Here is a 20,966-nt window from a genome sequence, read left to right as displayed (position 1 = left end):
ACTGACAATGAATTACTGGAATACCTGTGGCTGGTAACAAAACTCACACTACTGAAGGAGACAAGAATAAAGAGGAACACTCCTCAAGCCTCCTGCACAAGTCTTTTTTTGGACTTGGTTAGACTTAGACAACCTGGTGCTCTAACTTCTCCAGTCTGTACATGCTACTCTCCATAAACAGAGGTCTTCACTAGAGCTACGTACAAATAGCAGTCCCTTGTACAAGTACAAATATTCCCAGCTGCTCCCCATTATACACAAAGTGAAAAATATTCTTCACCATACAAAGCCACATGAACAATGCTGATATTTCAGTAAATACTCTCCACTAGAATGAACATCTGACACATCCTGAGCTTCTTGGGACACTCTTACATTCATTTTCTGTGTTTCTCTCATTTATTTTCCTTGATTTTCTTTTTCTGTGGTTCCTTCATTTCCAAAATCCTTTGTGTGTTTAAAGGAATTGCTACTATTCCATCACCTTTAGTCACCATCTCTCAACAACTGCACTTCTATTACTTTTCATAGTGACTCAAGCAATATAGTCATAGCAACTACATTTGTAAATCCTCTGAGCTGTCATTTCAAACAGCTGCAGCCGGCTGACTGTTTCTTTCTTCCCTCCATTCTCAAGCAGGTTTTACCTCCAAGAAGTTTGTTTAAAGTGTCTTTTTTTTTTCCCCGTGGAAAAAATTCTTTTAAATGTAGAGACCTTCTTTCATACTTTTAAGCCCAGTTGAATTTTAATAAGGAGGAATTAAAAAAAATAAATTAGTATATGCCAGCTACCCCTCCATGTACTTATATCACTTTTCTACCATTATTTATCTACCTCAAAGCTGATAAACACACTGTATTACCATTTTAGCTCAGAGATGCACCAACAAATTCTTTGCAAGTCCCACAGCAGATCCATGAGATAGTTATTTCCTTCTGATTTATTTTTATTGAAGTTGATTTTTGTCTAGCTGTAACTGCAACTGACTGCCCAAGCTACACATACCCATCCTGCCCCTTACTTCAAAGCAAAATTAGGTCAATCCTATAAGGTCAGAGCTCAGAAGGCTCAGGAATTTTGTGTCCCAATTTCAAAGTTAAAGGAGAAAAAGAGGTGCATGGGCAGTTGAAGGCATAGCTCTCTACGGCAGCTGGAAGTGACTAAGAAATTATTATGAGGACCACAGAGAGAGAAGGCTATAGACTTAGGATGCTCTTGATATGTTGATGGAAAGCCTTGGTATGTTCCAGCTTTGGGACAGAATTATATTTTAAAATTATGATCTATGACTAGTGGAATAACCTCACTATTGCCTGGCACAGGTCCAGCCCTGACCAAAGCAAAAGAAATTTTTCTTTTACTTGAGCATACAGTAGAAGTGCTTTAGCAAAATTCACAATAAACATATCAAAGAATTTCCAAGAACAGCTTGTAGGTTTAACTGCAAGTGTTTTTTCTATCCATTTCTACTTTGGGATTTTTTTCATGTTACTCTAACAGTAATGGTAAAAATCTGCAGTTAGAGAGACTAGTGGTTGTAATGGACCACTGATCAGACCCATAATGATGGTTCATGAGTTCCTGTATCAATATAGGTTCATGGCTACTTTAATGGCCCAACACAACTATCTAACGTCACAGCATTGTGACTAGAAATTCTGGGGGATCAGCCAAAAGTCTGTTTTCTGTAAAAATAAAGTTTAGGTAAGAAATACAGCAAATTGCCATTACAGAACAGAAACTGTTTTCACAGTATTCCCTGAAATAGTACCTAGACCATAAACAAACCCTGAAAGTGTCCTTCAGGATATTTGGGTTCTTACTTCTCCTTATTATTTCGTGCATTAAAGTCCCTGAAGAGCTCCAAACTACCTTGTTGTGTTTTCCTCTTCCATCTCACGACTCCCAACTATCACCAAGTGCTTCACAGTCTCTGTATGAGATTTTCCACTTCCTAAGCATTTCTCTTCCACTAGATCTGTTTTGGTTTACAACTTCTTTATTAAGACTGAATAGCACTTCTTAAAATTTTCTCCTCTGTGATAATTTACCTTTAGACTTATAGAAAAAAATTGGAATATTTTTGCTAGCATTCAGGGGGCAATTTAAATTGCAAAAAGAAATTCTATTTGTTTCAATAAAATCACAAATCATCTCTCTTTAATTCACTACGGTGTTTGTTGGTTTTTGTTTGTTGTTTTTTAACATCCTTCACTCGAAGGTACAACATGAATATAAGAAATCAAAGTTGTTACAGTAGAGATAAGTGTAACTATGTAGTAGGGGGAAGCTATCAAAAAATTCATGATGTTGAGGAGGTTTTATTCCTCTTGTGTACCGATGCTTAATCAGCTGAAAGTAAGGATTAATATTTTTAATATTAAATATTTGGAATTTTCCACAAACAATATATCTAACCAGATAAATCACTCATCTTTTTTAATAAATAATTCTTATTCTCCAGACTACGTAAGAACCTTAAAAAGGAAAGTTGTTTGCATCAAGATTTCTCATTTTACTGAGGATTGTTTTGGTGAGTTTGAGGGGTGTCATTGAGTACACTACAGTGGAATACTGCCTCTTACAAACAGTTCAAAGATTATTAAAAATCAAAAAAATATTCTGGGAAGAATATAAATGTAATTTCTAAGGTACTTGTCTGCATAATAGAGATGATTATTTTTTCACATCTGCTTCTTATGAAGAATATATCTCAAAAATTACCAGAATTTTTGTTGAAAACTGATTTTTTTGGAAAGAGAACATGAAAAACAAAAATGTTTCCAACTGATAAACACAATTATAGAGTTTAAAGACGTACATTGGGTTGGATTTTCTCAAAGACCATAGAATTTTTTTCTACTTTGAAACTCAGTGGTAGAACCTTTTTTTCCTCCAATAGTTAATCTCTGGTAAACAAATTTTGCAGGACTGCTTCTATTTAGATGAAAGGGGATCTCATTAGCAGTCTAGTTATTCACAAGTAACAAACAATTTCTTTTTCTTTTTAAAACAGGAAAAGGTAAAAGCAGCAAGGTGCTTTCCCATTTAGAAACTGTCAAATTCACAAAATGCATTCAATGCACAAAGTCATTCCTCTCTGCCACTCACCATTTTTTGTTTCAGCATATACAAGTTTCTGCCTACAGCTTTCCTCTAACTGTGGGTCCGAGCAGCCCAGTACCCAGATTTCAGTAGCCACTCTACCCAATTCCCTAGCTAAGGTGAAATAATTTATTTTGTTTGAACCTGAAGAAGTCTTTCACATGGCTTACAGGTAAATAACCCCACAATCACTTTTGGATCACAGACCTCCTTCATGTCAGACACAGGAACTCTGAAGTGTAACAATATTGAGTGATAAGTCCAGTAACAGTTTTCTGAAAAACACCTAAATAAAAGGGTCTCCTTGTATTTTTTTTTTATAATTAAATAAGATCATTCATTTAGTACATTTAACCCCAATCCCCCCTAAAAATTGTGGTAATCACCATACAGCATCAGTTAAAACATTAAAGTATTTCTGTAATTTACAATTAGTGTATGCTTTCACTAAACTGAAGTTTTCCCACAATACACAGAACTTTAAGAAAAATTCTAGACATGTCATCTATTTTTGCTATGCTCAGCAGAAAGCTTGACACAGCCATCCTCTAAATCATATCTACAAAGCTCTTTTAGTGATATTCTCTAAGATTCCTTTCAAAGGAACTATTCTCTGGCTTTAACTTAAAAAAAGCTTACTGAACTCTGATTTATTGTCACTATTTGTTTCCAAGAGCTTTATTGCCTAACAATAGATCAACTTGGTTTGCTTCAGTCATTAACAACAGTACATTATTAGGCCAATTATAACACTCTAAAAGTTTAATTTGTAAACTATTACAAACAATTATTGTTTCACAAAATGAGGTTTCCATCCTATTACTAACATATATTAGCAATGCCAATTTTAGTCTAATTGTGGCTTTGATTTAAGATGCTTAAGTCAATTTTATTGATAAGGAGTGTAATCTACAATATATTATAGATGACCTGAAAGTTTACAGACAAAGCTAAAGATACAGCTCTAAGAATATTTTGGTTGTTCACTACACCTTGATTAGTTTCAGAAACCAGTCATAAATGGTGCCAAGCACAATACTGGGAGAGGAATTACTGCCTGGTGTTGCAACTTGTAATTTATTTTAATCCTCTACAAAAGTTTCATCCTGCCAGTGAAAGAGGACATAAATGTTTGTTATGGTGTTTACAGAGCTTCCCAGTAAACGAGTTGAATTAGGGTGGTTCACCAAAGTATCAGAAAACTCAAGTGATTCCATTTTTTCTTTCATGCATTCAAACCAAGTGACTGCACTAATCTTAATACATTTCCAATTTTTCTTCCTTGAAGTACTTAATAGAGTTGTCTGAGTTATGGTTAGAGATCCACAGAAACACTTATTCCTGTCAAGCCAGATCCGCTTTTATTGTGGTGAGGTTTTATTCTAAGGCTTTCCAAGGGAAGCTCTACTCCACTAGATGCTATGAAGGTGTATCAAGCTTGATTCGTTTAATCTCTGATTAGACTTCTAAAGAATTCTATCAGACAAGATCCAGAAAAGTTGCAAAAAGCACTCCAGAAAACAAGTGATGCCCCCTGTCACATTCCTGGGAGAGACTTGTCAGCTCCATTAGTGGAGAAAGATGTAGGTCAGCCAATATGCAAGATGCTTAGTGCCTTCATTTTCCATATTACAAAGAGATTCATTATAGATGACATACAGGCTTACAAGTGGCATAATGTCTGCTATTAACTGTGTTGGAGACACTACAAATATTCTATCAATACAAACCTCACAGCCCTTTTAGATTGCACCCTTCCAAACTCAGAAGAAAAGCAATGATGCAAGGTGGGTCAAGTGACAGAGCCAAGGACATGTTAAATGTCATTAAGGCTTCACCTCAAAAACAGTGTTATCACAAGGAGTAACAGCAAAAGCGTGAGGATGGAACTTGTTTTGCCTGATTTCCAGTACTCACAACATTACATCAAAGTATTATTGCATTTGCATCCCAGATAAAAGATGTGGAAGTAGAAGGAAGATGGTAAAATAAGTTATGCAGGGGAAAAAAGATAAAGGGAGATAAAAGAGGTAAAAAATTCAGAAACTAAAAATGAAAGACTAAGAAGCACTCCAGGGAAAAGTACGCTATATATATGTAAGCAACTTTAGGAACTTAATTTTGGAAAGATCATAATCCCTCCAGAACTGCAGAAGTCTGCCTTCAGCTAGCAAGAGACATTTGTACTGTTGGTCCATCACATGGACAAAGCATACAGTCAGGTGGCAAGGGAGAAGGTTGACTTAGTTCACCTGGCCAGGTTTCAGCTTGAAGCCAGCACTACTTGCAGCCCATTTAACCTTACCCATCATCAAGTGGGTTTGCAAAGTCTTTATAGTATCTTGAAAATATTAACAATATCTTGATGGTATAGTTAGACACCTGAAAAGTCAAAGTTTTATATAAATTGTGAGAATATGGCTAATCTCTTACACAAACAGTGAAAGTCAGCTGTATTCAAAAAGCATCTGGAGCACACCACAACTTGGAGACGGACAGACGCCTGCACAGGGGCTGCACATTAATTCAGTAGCTTGAACTCAATCCCATGGCAAAATTAAGAAGGGAATTGGCTTGATCACATCCTCCTTCCATCTGAAGTTTATAATTCTTTTCTAGGATCTTGTGAAGGCAGTTGTCCCACAAGGCTGTAATTCTTACCTCCTTCTCCCAAGTGCTAGTGAGTACAACTCTACTTTTTTCCCCTTTCTGTTTAAAGAATACCAGTAAGTTTAAGTTTTAATCAAGAGCTAAAGCAAGAAATGTGTTAAGACTGGAGTGGGGACCTCTTTAAAGCAAGCAGTTTATTACTCTAAGCATCACATATCCATGAGAAAATTTTCCCCTAATTTTTAGGGCCAAAATTGCTAGTGTGTATAGGAACTTTCTTACCAAAGAAGGTCTCACAAAAATAGAAGTTTCCACTGTGTTTTGCTTATTAAGCAGCCTTATTGTTTTAAGAAGTAGTCAATTAATCATTGAAAATGTTGCCCTGACTATAATTAATAACTACAGAAAAAATACTATAGGCAAAAAGACAAGGTAGATCGAGAAAAGCAAACATCTCCAAGAATAGATTTTTGCTCTCTTTATTGCTCTAGGAGCTCACAGATTATTCTAACCTATGGCTGTACTATTAAAGTAAAAAAAATGGAGAAAAAGAAAAATAGCTGTTAAAGCTCAGCTACTTTTGAACCTTTATATGCAGGAAAAGAGAACAACTGATCAGATAAAAAGGACTGAACAGTAATACTTTGTGGATAAAAATGGATACCAAGAATATAAAACCAAGTTCTTCTGTCCTTCATACAGATACATTAAAATCACAAACTGGTATAACCATACAAATATGTGCAAATCTGGAAGCCAAATTTTGCATGAATGTACAAGTTTTCTAATTGGTTTTCATAAACAGGTAACAGGCAGCTCTAGGCAAGCAGGGGTGGAGAGCAGAAGGAAAGAAAAAATAAATACTTGAACCAGTTCTTTAAATGCCACCAAATACCCCAGCTACTCTGCAGTTTCCAAGACAGTTGACCTATGAGTTCCTTGGCACAAAAACAGGGAGAGAAACAACTTCTTCCCTTCTGCTCCTGTCTCAGCAGTCCCACTCCTTCCCCTGCACCACCCTGTGACTGCCCAGGTCCTTCCATTCAAACTCCCTGCAGATTTGGAGACTTCAGCACCCACTGGCTCACACAGCAGTTCAGTGCTGCTAGAGCTGCTGACAGATCAACAGTGCCTGTGCCAGCATAAGGCTGTGAGAAAGGAGAGAGAATGGGGTTGGAACATCCTTGGCAGCAGCACTGAGGCACAGAAATCTGTTTTGTCTCGTGCAACTGCCACCAAAGTCACTACCCACCGAGCTCTCCTAGGGATCCACCACCCAACAAACCTTCACTGAATGGCATGGATGTAAAAAACTGAGTCTACATCTGAGAAGTATAACGTAGGATAATACAACATAACCTTCCAGCTTTTGCCAAAGCAAAATATATATATTATAACCCGAGGTATGTACTCTTTTAATTCTATCTATACCAAAATAAGTTCAAGCCTCAATAAAATGTATCCAAAACATATATATCACTAGACAATATCGCTAAATCAGCACAAATTTGCAATATAGAGCTTGTAAATGGAATTTTACATAAGTAGAGATGACAGGCATAACTGTGAAGGACTTATTCTACAAGTCATCAAGGACCATCTCCACCATGTGCAAGTATATCACAGTCTTGGTCTCTGAGGCTAAATTGAATACTTTTTTTACACAACATTCCCACTGACTTGAAATAGGCACTCTACATATGAAATGATTAACAAATACTTGTGGTCTCCGTTTTATGTATGAGAACATATACAAGATAATATATTCATTCCTAGTTGTGTATGTACTAAGTAAATATAAAGACTAGGCATACATGCTTTAATCCTTGCTAATTTTGTCTTAAGAGCTATATATTTATCTTCAATTTCCATTCTTTCCTTTACAGCACATTTCATATTTTAAATTATCAATGTGCAACACAGGATGCCATTTGAATGTCAAAGAAGCAGTTGGCTGAAGACGCCTATCATTCAAAAGACAAACTGAAAGTAAATTTTTTTAACCTTTAAAAATGCTACAATATATTAGAAATACAAGAATTGCTTCTATTACTGCCTGGAATGCTGATTTTTTATTCATGCTTAGGATTATTGCCTTTACAAAGTACTAAATTCAGTAAGCATGTCATAAATTATGACAGTGATTTCTATGTAAGGAGACATGCTGCTGAACTCAAGGAGTGAAGAATAAAGTACTAGAAGGGAAATAAAAGCCCTTGCAAGCTGCAAAACAGACACAATACAGAGCCATCAAGTAAGTCTACCAGTTGAGCACAGTTTATATTCCAGACTAATATGCCAGAGGTAGCCAGGTTTCTGCTCACTCTATCTACTGCAAGTCCAACATCTGGGTACAATACTTCTCCTTCTGCCCTTAGTCCTCTAACTGGGACCAAGAAAACTGCTCTCTGTGTTGGTCAACCCACCCCTTAACACATGATGCCTGCTTAGAAAGCAAGAAAGTATCCAGCTTCTGCCACTGCCTTGCTGCTGCCTCACACACAATCCAAACAAGCAACTGGAAGGACAGCAACACTCCCACCCAAAAGGCGTGAAACAATAGAGGTGGCCCAGGAACTTATGCTGGAGAAAGGCTTTTAAAAACCTCCCTAAGCAGCCAATGCAGTGAGGTCCAGTCAGGGGTATATGCTCAAGGATCCTAAGTGGAGAGATAGACCTGCTTCTGATTCTCAAATTTAATTATTTTAAAATTATATTTGGTTTAGTAATAATCATTTGCAGGTGTTGTGTATCCTGCATATGAAGCTACCAGTAAACCTCACAGTTTGTGTGTCAGACAGTCTTATTTAAAAATTTATCTTAGTCAGTAAAGAACAACACACAGGATCCAGCTTTACTCACAGCTTTAGCACTAAGAAGTTATGAATGCAGTAATAAAGAAAACAGTAAAACTGAAGCTTGCTGAAGAATGAGTTATGGTTCAAGCTGGGAGAAACTAAGGGAACATACCAGACCAAGGTGCAGAGCCTGCCACCTCTGCAGGGAGCAGCAACTTCACAAACAGCACCAAGGGAGAACAACTTGGGAGAAGTAGGGGGGAGTAGAAAGACAAAGGGAAGCAAAGATGAACAACATGGCAAAAGATTCAGAAAGCATTTTGACTTTAAGTTTCTTCAATCATCTATCCAATGTATCTAATTTTGACAATTTAAACTGTCTAGAGGCATTTATAAAAAATATTTATGCATTGTTTGCATTGTTGAGCATTTTCCAGCTCAATCCTGCAGTTTAGGAATAGTGCTACTCCTGAGAAAACTAAAGCCCACAAGAGGTCTAGCATCTCCAGCAAAAGTCATCCTGAAATGTTATAAATGGATTCTACTTTATTTTTAATGAGACACATAACAGTGGTACAGTGTGTCCAGAGTCAGAGTGAATACAGAGCTATAATCAACTAAGTAATTTTCAAAAGGTTTAAATGGGAATTCTGTGGATACGAACAAGGTCATCTCATGGCACAGTTACAACAAAAGCAAGAGCTGAAAGTATTACAACTAGATTTTCAAATTAAGTACAAAATTATTTTAAAATTATGGGAGCTCTTTCACATGCTAGAGTTTGCACTAAGCACCTCAGTGCCTTTCACACAATTACTTTCACAGTCTGGTAAACCACTAAAGGTAGATCCTGGTATTACTGGTAAGTGGCACATTAAAAACTCACGCTACTACAGAGTAAGAAATTCAGCCTTTAAGCATTTTTCTTAACTAAAAATATATTTGTTTTTATTTTATATGGCTGATACCTTCTTTTTGCGTTGCTGCAGTACTCAAATGTGCAGTTTAGGATCATAAAACAAAAGGTTATTCACAGTGGCAATAGTAACTGTAAATGTTAACCTATATTGCAGAGGCACACATACACACTCTTCCAGCTCTCTTCCCCTCCTGCTGCGAAGAACAAGTTTTTTCAACACATATCTTTGATTGATGAGGGAAATTCTTGTTCCATTTACAGTCTCTAATTGTTCTCACACAAAATCAAAAGTTTCTCTTCCCCTTTTTAAACCTCACCTGATCTGTCTATTTTGCTTTCTGATTAGAGGTATAATGCTGAAGGGGAGAGCCTTAAATAATAATGAAGATATTTTTGAAAACACAAATTCATGGAAAAAGTCTAGATTTTGATATTCACACTGTGATGGCAATTACAAATTATATTTATTAGCAGTTTTGCAGTGCACACTCACCATGATTTAGTCACCTATCACTTTTCCTTTTCTCAGTGCTACTTTGGTTACATTTACTACAGACATGTATGATGAAGGCAGCATCTCTGAAAAGAATTGTATAAACAGTACCTTTTATATTCTTAAGGTTCTCCATGCCTATTGAATTTCTATTATGGAGGGAAAAAAAAATCATTCGTTAGGAAAAACACACTAGGTACAAGGAAGCAGAGGCACAATCTAGTCCATGGAATTCAGAGCCCATGAGAAGTCCACATCCGCAATCCTGACCTCAGTAGGGAAGGGTTACATAGCAGAGGATAACACCAGAAATTTGGACCTTAGGGCCTAAAATAAACAGTTGCAACATATAACACATCATAACAGTTGATGCAGTTCCAATGCTAAATGATTATTGCACTTTCTGGGACAGTTAAGCAACTTCAGACAAGACAACAATCAGCACTTATACATAGGAACTTCAGATACATTCATAGACTTTGGATCTATACCAAAGCAGTGGATCTTTAATGGAAGAAGCATTCACAGTGTTATTCTTTCCAAGTAATAGTATGGGTAAATAAAAACGGTTTGGGAAGGATGAGCTTGTGTTGTCTGTGACAGTGAATTAACCATCAGGGACCAATTCCTGTCTTTCAGCAAGTATTTTCAGAAGGATGAAAGGAAATTCCACATTTAAGCCTCTCCCCAGCCATTTTTCGTCCCCAAACTGCAGCATCTAAGACTCATAGCAGCTACAGTATCTGGGCACAGGAAAAAAGTTTTTATTTATAAGTTCAGGAGTACTGCTTGATTTTGATTTTCTTTCTATAAGGTTGGATTTGAACAGGAGGCAAACTATGACACATTTGGAAAAGCATTTGGAAGAACACCTTTCACCTTTCAGGTGCATCTACACACAAGCTCAATTCCAGCAGTGAAGCTCAGCCCCAGTCAGCCAGCACAGCCAGCAGATCCCCACCCCACAGTAAACACATGGAAGAATCTGAACTATTCCCTAGCAGGATTTCAAACATTCAGTTTCATGAGTAATTTGGTGTTTTTCCTAAAGATTTAGTATGGAAACATTTTGTGATAATTCATTGCCGTTGCTATTATTCTAAACTTATAATTTTATTATTTTGTTGAAGGATAAAAATAATAGCCACAAAAAGCACTTGAAAGACTTAAAAAACCAATTTAAATTAAATATATTGATTTTTAATTTCTTGACTGGGACGACATTATTTTCATCTTTAGATTCCAGATTGGCAATATTACATGGGAATCCTACTCAATTCTGCCATTTCAAAGGTATAAGGGATCAATTTGGAGGTTCTGCAAAGTTTCTCCCAACTAAAAAAAACCTCTAGGCTAAAAAAGCATTAATTTAATTCATTGTGATATCACAGAATTACACTGGAAAAAGATTGTTAAGTGACTGAAATATGTAAGTTTTTTGACATTTAATGAATTATTCCCCTTGTGAAAAATGTGGAAAAGTTTGCTTCAAAAATATTATTAAAAATGGCAACTATAATAGTATTTTTTCCAAAAAAGGGTTCAATTTGCAAATTTGCTGAAAAGTTTGAACATTATTAACAATTGAATCTAAAATGAAGGTCAGCATTTTAATTCCCAGAACCAAGAGTCCATTTTTTCTCTTAGTCTCTGTACAGTGTATTTTTCTTGAAGCAATAAATACTCAGGCTCAGATATCAAAAGGCCAGTTTAATGGTAAACATTTATTTATTTCACATTTAAAGTCAACTACTTTTCTTTAATATGGTACCACCTCACATGGCCACATTTGATTTTAACAGTAATATCCGATGCTGAGTTCAACCCACGAAGAGTCTTTTTGCTGACTATGACTCCTGATCACTCAAAGATTACAAAAAAATAAGAATGCCATTTGGAAACACTTGCCAATGTCATATTTTGCTACTTTTCATTTGGCAAACCATATTTGACCTGCTGAATTTTAGACTAACATGCCCCTGAACTTTATCAACTACCATCCTGAGGGTCTATGAGACTTGAAATCAAAAATATAGTTACAAAGATTTTTATAGTAACGATAATACATAACACTGCAGAGAATGGAAGGACTCAAAGCACACAATGGGCTCTGGATCAGACCACATACAATGAGCAGCAAAACAGTGTTTCATACACAGTGCAGTCTAGTTACTACTACTTTCATTGCTGCCACTGAATTAATACAGAAATATTCCTTTAATGCTGTCAGGGTGGTACAAAGCATCCCATTCTTTCTGGAAAGTCATCAATAGATTATATCCAAAATGATACAGAGACCTATGCACTTTGTGTGAGAAAACAGCTTATTCTGCAAAGAGAGGCTCCAGCTGCAATGTTGTATGTTGCATTATATTGCTTGAAAACAAACTGCATCGATAGAAGACAAAAAAAAGTTTACTTAATCTAAATATGTAGGATTCCAGAAAAAGAAGGGCAGACAGAAGGCCAAAAGCATGAATTATGCATACTGTATCAAACTCCTATCCTACTTTAGAACTGGAGCAGGATTTGCATGGAAAACAAAATTAGGATGGAACATATATTGAACAATTTTCTCCATAACTGGTTCTTACTCACCTTAAATGTAAAATTTTATTTAGTTTATATCACAGGAAGTCATCCTTATTAAAGTAGCACATTTACGTGGGTCCCTTTGAAAGGATTTAATGCAAACGAGTCTGAAATAATTGGAGGAAAGATATTTTCTGACTGTTCTCAGAAGAGCTTAGTGAAGAAGAGGATAGCGGGGAAGAATTACTTTATTATATTGATTTCCTCAGGAAAAAAAAAATTCAAAGTAAAGGTACGTCAAACAAACCAATTCTCTTTTGTAAAATCAATAGAAGCATGCAGAACATGAGTGAATTTACATGTCAAAAAGTGTTTGCTACCATACTGCAAAACAAGAGCTGCACATTATTACTCTAATAAGGCAAGTAATAGAAGAGACTAGCTTGGTTCATTACTGCACCTTGCTATTTTAAAATAGCTTAAAGTGCAATGTGTATGCATTTTTACTAATTTAATCATACAAATAACCTGAAATATGACTGATTATACATTACAACTCACTAAAATATATTGAATCATACCATATGATGGATCTGTAGCTGCTTAAAAAACACCTAAAACTGAAAAATTGCTCTACACAAAGCTGTAAGGAAGATTGTCTATCTAAACTTTTATCCAAGGCATACATTCTTAACCTCTGAGACACTTCTGCTCTGTGACAAAAGAAATTCAGCCATCACCTAAAAACAAAACACACTGATTTCCACTACATATTCTCAGTACTTTGCTTGTTGTTCAAGAAAGAAATTAATGTTTAATAGTACTTCAGTACTTGATAAAACCTAAAACTCTACTAGCTTCTTTAAGTTAATATAGTTTCTCATCAAATACCTGAAAAGGAGTCCCTCCATCAATACTTCCAAGGCGATACTTGCAGTTCCAGACACTTGAAATTGCAGGTGATTTGGAGCATTAACCTCAGCTCAGTGTTACCAAGTCCTATCATTAATATCAATCACTTGAAACTTAGCCACAGAACTGACTCCAGTTCCCAGCAGGACCCAAGCTCAGGGCATAACTTATGTCCTGACTGTACAACATGGTATCCAGCTGTGAGATTCAAGGGACACAGGTGTCCAGCTTGAACTCTTTATCCATGAAACTCTAGCCACCCACTACACCTTCCCCAACCTATGAAAGACATGTATGACTCCCTACATTTCTTCTGTAGCTTCCCTGCCTCACTCTTTTAAGACAGCAGAACACTTTGGGTGCAAAAAAATTTGTAGGTGTAAACATCTAAACTGCTTTAGGTATTATCACCCTAAATTCACCACAAAGTGGTAGATTACCTACTGGAAGCAAGGACTTACATACAGGTCAATTTTGAGGTTTTGTAACCAATGTGAAAACTTCCCCTGACTTTGCCAGGGGTAGAATTAACAGGAAAGGAGCACAGAGTTTGAGGTATCTCTTGTTGATAGAACTTCTCAAGAAAAGCAAAGAATAGGGAACTGAGACCTATTTTTAAAAAATGTGCATCTAAGGTTCACACTGAGATCTTGATCCTATTTTTCCTGACTACTGTTCCCCAGGTTGACAGTCCAAGACTCAAACCTTTTTCTTGGCATTATTTAAGCTTCTTCCAAGATTATTCATTAGAGGAAATAAAAGAAAATCAAACAGCAACCCTAGCAGAGCTTCCAATATTAAAATAGCATCACATCCTCTACGGAATTCATATTGAACAATCAATATAACCTAACTAATAAGAAGTGGAAAAGGCATATACTTGTCTCACTCTTTTGAAGAGTACAACCTGCCTTCATACTGTTAAGGAAACTGAGTGAACTGACTGCTGCCAGGACAATCAAATCCTTGAAAAAGTTAGCAAAATATATTCAAAAATCAGCAATTAAATCCTCTTCTCTCCAAGAAAAAAGTATTCCAAAGCAGTACTAAGCATTTTTGCATTTGAAATAAGGAATGGTGGATTTACTTGGTCTCTAAGCACATTAAAAATAAAAAAAAGTCCAAAAACTTTTCCGTAAGTAAATACTTTTGCAGTCCTGACAAAACAAATGTTATGAGAATGAAGGTCAAAAGACAAGGTTGCACTCAGCCTTGCTCAGTGTCCATTATTTCCAGTAGAAATTAGTCTAATTTCCCCAGATATTCTGTAAATACTGTTTCTTATTGTTTCCCCATCTTCACTCTAACATGCGTCAATCAGCAAAACCAAGTTTTTTCTTTAGATACCCATTGCACAACTCTCTACAGTTTCAATTAAAAACAAAACAAAAACAAACAAACAAAATACCACAACACAAAACCTCCACAATTGATAACCTCCAAGCAGAGCCCATTCCCATCACTTGAGCAGTGCAGAGAGGGAAAAGCCTTTCCAAACCCCAAATTTAGTACACCTTAAAAGAGAGTAGAACCCAGTCACAGTTTTCATTTCTACCATCTGAGTTTACTACAGGGAAAATCCAGACCTTCCCAAACATATTCAGCCTTTGTTTACAGTAATAGTTAAGACACCTCTCTTTTTCATTTTCCTTCTGGTTTTTATTCACTCTTTAAAACTCTGGAGCCCAAGAGGAAGGAAGGAGTCCAGGGCAGGGTGAAAGCCTACCTTGCCAGGTCCTCCCCCCAGCCTACTGCAGACATTCGGACAAATGAAACACCAGGTCAGTGTGAGAAGGACAAGACCACTCAGAGGAGAGGTACAGAAATAGGCAATGGGACAGTCAGGCCACACCACTACATGCAGAGCTTGTGGTCTCACTGCAGACCTCCCATGCCTGGACAGGAGGAGAAGAAAAGTGACCACAACTCCTATCTCATTTCCTACTTTTCTATCTCTTCTTTAAAGCTTTGACTTCCTCCAGTTACTCAATAAATGTTCTTTTCATGGCTGTTTCTGTTCATTTCTTTCTTGTTTTCTATTCAGTTCATTTTCTTCTCCTCTTTATTGTCCACATTTTCCCCTCAACTACCTTCTTCATTTTCTTCAAGTTTTTTCCCCCCTTTCAGAGGACCAATTTGTTTTCACTGGTGAAACCAAATGCCTTTGCAGAACTGAATTTTTAACTTGGCTTTTGTATTTTAAAAGAACATGAATATAAGGTTCTATAGTCATTGAACAATAAATATCAGAAGAGTTTCCTTGAGACAGTATTTTTTTAATTATTTATTCATAAATGGCATAACACCTACGTAAATACAAGGTAGAAGAATTCAGAATATATTACTCACCCCATTAGTTTATCCTGGTAGCCAGATGCGAGTTTTATGCCACCCAACAGAGCTTCTCATTTTCCTTCTCCGTGACTCTTTCTACTAGGAATAAAAGAAAAAAAATTATTCAAAGTAACAGCAGCATACAATGATGGGGGAAAAAAGGACACACAGGCCTTCCACTTTAAGACGAACTGCCTGCCTGTTTTGAAATAAGAGACACAGAAATAGCTACAAAAGGAGAGTTTCAGTCCTGAGTAAATTAGAAATGGACCTAAAGAAGCCAGTGAACTTAAACTGGCAAGAAAACACGTGGGACTTCTGATGACCATTATTTAGAGCAGCTGTGTTGGTTCCCTCAGAGATAGTCCTGTTTCACACAGTTGCACCAAGATTTCTTTATTAAGCGATTGTCAGCCAAATCTTATCTTAATTTCTTTGGCTTACAAGCAACACTTGGAGAAATGGTCTTATCTCTACAATGAAAGTAACAGTCACAAGGGGGTTACACAGAGCAAGACAGAAATACTAGTTTAATTCCAGATGAATTATGATAATTCCCCAGCAATGCTGCACTTGGTTCCCACACAGTAGCACTCAATCAACTTTAAAGAACTACACTACAAAGCAACAATTACAGACAGGCCAAGAGGGGTTGTTCAGCCTGTAGACAAGAAGGCTCTGGGAAGACCTTAGAGCACCTTTCAAAACCTAAGGGACCTACAAAAAAGCTGGACAGGTATTTTTTTTAGAAGGATATGGAGGGACAGAACAAGAGGTAACAGGTTCAAAGGGAAAGAGTGTAGGTTTAGATTAAATATTAGAATGAAATTCTTTACTACCAGAGTGGTAAGGCACTGAAACAGGTTGCCCAGAGGAACTGTGGCTGCCCCATTCCTGCAAGTGTTCAAGACCAGGCTGGATGTGGCTCCAGGCAACATGGTCTAAAGTGGAAGGCATCCCTGACCAAGGTAAGGGGATTGGAACTAAGCAATGGTTAAGGTCCCTTCTAACCCAAACCATTCTGTGATTCTGTGAATTACAAGGTGCTCAAGACAGAAAACCAATCTAGGCATCTCCTAAAGAGAAGCACAGATTCTTCTTCCAGCAGCTCCAGAGAGACACAGCCTCTCAAGTCCTACAGAGATTAAGCCCTAATCTCCATGCTAAAACCAAAGAAAACTTCTTAGCAGAGCACCCCTCATAACCACTAACATAGCAAACGTATGAAAAAAGGATAAAACTGGAAGACAAGCAAATACAACAAGCAAATACCTGGAAACCAGTACAGAGACACAGTCTCATCACACCCTGAGCAACCCCAAACTAAGCAAGAACAGACTAATTGCCTTGCTCCTCCCTAGCTCTTATATGGCTCCTGATTAGAGTAACCCAGCACAGTTGCCTCAGCTGCCCTGCCACACACTCAGCTGCTCTCCCACCTCCTTTTCAGGCTGAGGAGCCTCCCTGCCCACACCTGTGGCCAATTCCCCGACCTGCTGGGGTTTTGCTTAGCACCAAGCATGTTTAGCAGCCATACCAACTCCCTTCTCTTCTAGCATACCACACTTTGGCAGAAATGAGTGACTCATTCAGTACAATGAAGCTTGCCTGATGGTGTATAGATATACATTTGCTTCTAAAGTGATACCAAGGGGGGCTAAATGGCAAATTTAACCTGGTTACACTATAGAATACCTATAGTACTATGAGATCAGTGTTGGCCCAAAGCTTAAAGAAGTATTTCTGTGAGAAGGAGTAGTCTTGAAGTAGTGTCCATGTTGTGCTGCATCCTTTTTGAGTAATATTTGTCTTTTTACTGAACTGTTGTTGCTTCAGAAATGCAATTATTGCTGATAATTATTTAAATCAAGGATTAAAACAGATCACCACAGATGATGTGAGAGCACTGAATACAATGAAAAAAGAGCCTCTTAAATTCTCGTGGGAACAAAAATGTTGTAATAAATGCAAGTTCTGTTGGTCTGTGGGTATCCAAATGGTCTTACATGTTTATCTGAAAATGTATCTCAATACAAAAATATTAGAAACATTTGTGGTAATATCTATTTATTGACAGACAGAGTTGGTGATATATATAATGTAAAATTAGCGACAAAAGAGAACAGACTCTTTGGTTATACTCACTGATACTTACTGAAATATATCTGGATCTTTTTATTTGCCTATTGTTAAGGGTAAGAAGAGGTGATCAGCACTAGTGTGTGATAATGAGCTGTGACCAGGCAAGAACTGTGCACAAGATCATTCTTTCAGGAGCCATTGAGAGCCTTTGGGTTGCAGTGAAGACCACAGAAGCCAGGGATAGCTTCTATTTCTCCAAATCTGACTGTAGCTGGAAGTTTTATGAGGAGATCTTGAAGTAGTGTAGCACTCTTTGTCTTGCTTACAATCCTGAGGCAGAAAGATCAGCCTTGTTAAATATCTGGGTGAAGTATTCCAGACATCACGCTGGACTGGGAGGCTGGAGTGATAGCGAGGAAAGAGGAAAGAAGAGATAGCAGAGCTCTTCCTTGTCTGAGACAGTGCTACTATCCCTATGAATACAAAATACAGATCTACTTAACAACATGGTACAAAAGCATTTTACATTTTGAAACTGGTACAGGGTTGTGTAGAGGCAGGCATGTTTTCTTATAGCATGGAATTAAAGGGAAAATTTTCTGTATGTGTACTGCTTCTCTCCTTTTATGACTGAAAATGGAGATACTTGGTTTATAGAAAAAAACCTCGAACTTTACTAGCATTCTGGACAGAAAGCAGGTATGAAAAAAACTGTCAAAAACTGATAATACTTGGATCCGCTCTAACAGTGAAAAAAGGAAGAAAACAGAAAAATTGTCAGTGTGGATTGTGTGTTATTAGTGACAATCATCTGGTTGGCAACTTTTCCTGTGCAGTGTACTTTTCTTTAGCTGAGAGGAGAAGTTTGCTGTTCCCTCAAAGTTCACTTTTTAAACAGCAAGATTCTGCCTTTAAACACAGTTTTTAAGAAACCCTTATCTCATTGCTGAGTTATCTCTGGGTTACAATACTGAATTTGTAATGATTGATATGTGATTGGTAGTGCTGCTACAGTGTGGATAGAGAAGGGGATATTTTGCTCTCGTGACATAGTTTTCTGTGACCATGATAGAAATACAATATCTTCATAACAACAGGTGGTCCTGTGCAGGACTAGTGCTTGGGCTTGGATGATTCTTTTGGGTCCCTTGCAACTCAGGATATTCTATGATTCTAGGATATACTTTTCTGTGGCTACAATAGAAATAAAATATCATTATGGCTCACCTTGTTATAGCTTGCTCCCAAGAAAGTCTTCTGACTCCAAAGTCCTTATTGCCAAGATTCTCCAACCATTCTGTTCTGTGTAAAAAAACAGAGTTAGAACAACTAACCAAAACATTCCTTAATGAAAAGGTACTTTTGCAGGACAATTGCACCGAAATGTGAAACTCAGTAGCACTGCAACATTCTTCACTGCAATCAACATGAGAAGTCTTCAAACCTTTTCTTTTTTTTCCTAATTTGTTGGAATTTTTAATTTGTACACTAGTTTCCACATCTGTAAGTGTGTTAGAGTGGAAGAGCAGCAGGGAGTGTTTTGCCATCAGCTGTTTGTTTTACCAACAGAAGGCTGGTTGACTGCTTTCAAACACCATCCTGCTCACATATATTTCTGCGGGGCAAGAGCACAATGCACTCCAGTGTCCCCTCCAGGAGGTGGCTGCGGTGACTCCTCTGTGTCCAACTGCTTCTGCAAGACCTTGAAAGACCTTGCACTGCAGAAATATGTCTGTCAGCTGCAGCTGTTTACTGTAATAGCATGGAGCCATTCAAGAAAGGAAATAGTTTTCTTATTGGAAAATGTTACTGTAGTAGATCTGTGAGAAATAAAGACATGAAATGGATAAATAAATACATTAGAGTGAACCCTAACAAACAAAAATGAAAACTTTTAACAGCTTAAAATATTTTTCGTAAATATATAATCTGTCTCATCTTCAAGTATCAATTACGTAAAATCAAGGAGACATAAATACACAATAAATCGTGTGCTGCTTCAGAGCACATTTGTGTTATAAAGAATGTATATTGCATCACGGCATAACTTTAATTCTGACTTTAAATAAATACTATTACAAGAGACCTCTCACATTCTAACCATAACAGTAATAACTACTTCTGGAAAAGACAACGTCAAAAAATTATTTATGTACACATTAATGGCATCTACTGACAAGCATCAAGTAGTAGTCTGCATATATATGTTTTTTTTAGAATGAGTGGAAAATACTTTAATAGTCTATCTGGCAGAACTAAGAGAAGTCACAGCAATTAAAAATACTTCTAAATTCTGCATCATGTTAATATATTAGACTATTAAAAATCCTGCAATAGTATCCATTAACATGTTGATTCAAGGAATCCCTGGCATACTGTCCAGGGTCAAGACTGTAGCACCATCATGAAGTCTGTATTTCTTTGTATTTGGATGAAAGTGTGCTCATTAGGGGGCTGGCAGCCCAGCTGATATGCCCAGAAGTATTTACATCTTATGTTTTAAAAACCTTGTTTTATGGTGATTAATTACTATCATTTGCCCAATGAATTAGATGTTAAGGTTTGGTTTTGCTTTTTTTCCTAGGAACTTCTACATAATAAAGCTAATTCTTATACATCACACAGGGATACGCACACGCGGATCAGCTCAGCTGGGCTCTCTACAGCCAGAGTTATAGCGTGATTTGGTGGCACTGCAGCACCTTGCCCCTTCACAGTCTTCTTTCAGGAGCACTTATGGGCCTGCTATGGGCATCTTTCCAGAAGGTAGCACCCAAAGAAGAGTTTGCATATATTTACCTCTATTTGGCACCCTTTTGCCCTGCCCTCGCTACAATTCTCCATACAGCTTACAAAGAAATTCATAAAATTGAACCCAAATGAGATTACATTGATAATACAGTGCTCCTTTGGAAGCCACCTTATAGAACAAGGTACAATACTGCAAATTTCCAAGCTGAGCAGGTGTGATAATGAATTCAAGAGCTGAGAATGTGTCACTGTGAATTCAGTTGTTCTCAAAGCTTAATACGTGCATGTTGCAATTTGATGATGCTTTATGCAATTGCAGGGTTGTTACTGTCAGAAACAATCTGTTTACTTTGCATATTTTCACATTTTTGTGAGCTGCCTAGATTCTATCTTCTGCAATTGGCATAGAGATTTACCAATTTATTTTAT

This window comes from Corapipo altera, unplaced genomic scaffold (assembly GCF_003945725.1).
Source record: "Corapipo altera isolate COAL_440 unplaced genomic scaffold, ASM394572v1 45, whole genome shotgun sequence".
Classification (NCBI taxonomy): domain Eukaryota; kingdom Metazoa; phylum Chordata; class Aves; order Passeriformes; family Pipridae; genus Corapipo; species Corapipo altera.
Note: the sequence above shows the minus strand (reverse complement) of the source record.